We start from the raw sequence: 3610 nt of genomic DNA, 5'->3' as shown, positions 1-3610 counted from the left end.
ACGACATGATGTGAGCGAGCTAAATAAAGAAAGACCTATCGAGAAGTGATTTGATTTGCTAATCTTATTGAATATCCTCTTTGCCTGAAAATATTGAGAACCACTTAATTTTTATTAGTAGTAATTCTATCTTCTCTAAACGATAAACTATTTTTAATTGTGACGGTAATTCTAAATGATTTAAAATTCCATTGAAGTGTACTACATTGGGATCACATATCCAAATCAAAATACAGTAAATTAAAAAAAATTCTAGTAAAACTATTCACAACAAGAGATGCCTCAAATTAAGTGATGGGGGATGAAGAAGAGGAAGAAATACCTCTCCAGCAAGACATATCTGTCAAGATCAACCCTATCAGGAGACTTTGCAGGTAGGTAGCCTTCCATGGCTACTGCAAACGATGTCATGGGTCACCTTGAGACCATAGCCCATGAGCTTCGGTCTTTCTCTCACAAAACTCATAAATGAGGGATACCAAACATACAGTGCAAAGAGAAAGATCTTTGTTCTCTAGCAAAACTTTGCTTCTTAATATTCTTTCATTTCTTACGACAATACGAAAGACTACAACACACATTGCCTTTCTACCTATGACTGGATTGCTGGTACAGCATAATATATGTCTATCTGTTTCTGTCTGTCTCCCTCTCTCTTGTGAATTTGGGATGCCTATGTGATATAAAGGGAAAGACCACCCCTCCTTTGCTATCAAGACTTAATTACTTACTATATTTGTGCTTTGGCAGTGCAAAGGACTACAGAATACACTGCTTTTAGGATTAAAAAGGAAATGTTAGTTTTGTACTGCATGAGTGTATTTTCTCTATCATAAAACACTTAACTATTCTATTGATTGTTTGTTTACAAAAGAAGAAATGCCAATGGTGAAGCAATCACTTAAATGTTATCTCATGCAAAGATTTTGACACACCGTAAAGATAGTTCAAAACTAGACTTGAATTTATCAACTTGAAATGCAGACAACTTACACAAAATATGCAATATAAGATAGTGAAGAAAAGTAAAAGGTTCAAGTATAAATATAACACAGTAGGCCTTTTCTTGATAGTTATATCCAAGACCATTTTTTCACTATTCTTAATACAGTAATCAACAGGGTTTACTTAAGTGTAACGAACAGACTTTAGTGCCAATAAATATAAAAACACATAACACCAGAAGCCTTTATACTTCTTAGGTATTGATGGGCTCCATTAGTCTCATATGATGTGTTGCCTACTGATTTCTATGTGAGGAATAATATAGCCAACATAAAAAAAAGTGTGTGGCATTCCATAAGGACCCTGTTACATTGCCTCCCACCTTTTACTTTTCAGCTGTTCTTTTTAGTCTTCCCATTCTACTGTCTTACAAATTGAATTTGGATTTATATTTATAAAATAGGCTATACAGCCCATGTCTGAGTCCAGGAAGACCATTCATTGTCAAGGTGCAACTGGGTGGAATTTTTGAAGCTACTCTTAGAGACAAAAGTGAAAGGAGGTTAGACAGCAAGATGGAAGAAAGGAAGCAGGAACAAAGGAAGAGTAGAATGCTACCTTGTTCCAATTTTATTATTATTATTATTATTATTATTATTATTATTATCATTATTATTATTATTAGTCAACCTAAAACCCTAGTTGGAAAAGGAGAATGCTATAAGCCCAAGGCCTTTAACAGGGGAAGCAGTCCAGTGTGAAGAGGAAATAAGAAAAATTAGGAATAAACTGTACAGTACAGTACCTATATGAAAAATAATACAAAAGATATAAAATATATTAAGATCAGTAACAACATTATAATATATAAGTTATACATACACTATGAAACAAGACCAACGTCAACCTGTTCAACAGAAAAGAATTTGCGACAAGTTTGAACTTCTGAAGCTCCACTGATTCAACCGCCAGATTAGGACGCTCATTCCACAATCTGGTCATAGTGGGAATAAAACTTCTAGAATACTATGTAGTATTCAGCCTCATGATGGGAGATGGCAAGAATGTTGGAATTGACTGAATACCTAGTATAATGCATAGGTGATGCAATCTGAGAAGGCATGAATGTATAGGATGCTCAGAATTATGAAAATCTTATGCAACATGCACAAAGAACTAACTGAACTACAGTGACAGAGATTAATATCCAGGTCAGGAATATGAATCAATGAGTCAGCAGCTGAAGACCAGACGGGACAATAATAATCAAAACATATTAGAATGAAAGAAATAAAACATTTCTTCATAAAATATTGATCACCGGAAACCTTATAAGACTTTCTCAATATGCCAAGTTTCTGTGCAATCAAAGAAAAAGCAGACCAAAAATGTTTCACAGAAGTAAACTTTCCATCAAGTTAAATTACACCTAGGATGCACTATTTTCAGTTAACCTCTAATGAGGGGTACAGCAATCATAGTTCTAAATTCAGGAGATAGAATCAATGAAAAGAGAGCGGCATCATCTTCATAACCTCTAATGAGGGGTACTGCAATCATAGGTCTCAATTTAGGAGATGGAATTCATTCAAATAGAGTAGCATCATCTGCATATGCAGCAAGCTTATTTTCAAAGGCAAACCTCATATAAAGGGCCAGGAACACTACCCTGAAGAACTCCAGTTGCCAATCAAAAACTACTCTTTTGTAATCTATTATTATTATTATTATTATTATTATTACTATCCAAGCTACAACCCTAGTTGGAAAAGCAAGATGCTATAAGCCCAGGGGCTCCAACAGGGAAAAATAGCCCAGTGAGGAAAGGAAAAAAGGAAATAAATAAATGAAGAGAACAAATTAACAATAAATCATTCTAAAATAAGTAACAACGTCAAAACAGACATGTCATATATAAACTATTAACAACATCAAAAACAAATATGTCATAAATAAACTATAAAAAGACTCATGTCCGCCTGGTCAACATAAAAAGCATTTGCTCCAACTTTGAACTTTTGAAGTTCTACTGATTCAACCAGCCGATTAGGAAGATCATTCCACAACTTGGTAACAGCTGGAATAAAACTTCTAGAGTACTGCGTAGTATTGAGCCTCATGATGGAGAAGGCCTGGCTATTAGAATTAACTGCCTGCCTAGTATTACGAACAGGATAAAATTGTCCAGGGAGATCTGAATGTAAAGGATGGTCAGAGTTATGAAAAATCTTATGCAACATGCATAATGAACTAATTGAACGACGATGCCAGAGATTAATATCTAGATCAGGAATAAGAAATTTAATAGACCGTAAGTTTCTGTCCAACAAATTAAGATGAGAATCAGCAGCTGAAGACCAGACAGGAGAACAATACTCAAAACAAGGTAGAATGAAAGAATTAAAACACTTCTTCAGAATAGATTGATCACCGAAAATCTTGAAAGACTTTCTCAATAAGCCTATTTTTTGTGAAATTGAAGAAGACACAGACCTTATATGTTTCTCAAAAGTAAATTTACTGTCGAGAATCACACCTAAAATTTTGAAAGAGTCATACATATTTAAAGAAACATTATCAATACTGAGATCCGGATGTTGAGGAACCACCGTCCTTGACCTACTTACAATCATACTTTGAGTTTTGTTAGGATTCAACTTCATAC

The sequence above is a fragment of the Palaemon carinicauda genome, chromosome 21 (assembly GCF_036898095.1).
Source record: "Palaemon carinicauda isolate YSFRI2023 chromosome 21, ASM3689809v2, whole genome shotgun sequence".
Classification (NCBI taxonomy): Eukaryota; Metazoa; Arthropoda; class Malacostraca; order Decapoda; family Palaemonidae; genus Palaemon; species Palaemon carinicauda.
Note: the sequence above shows the minus strand (reverse complement) of the source record.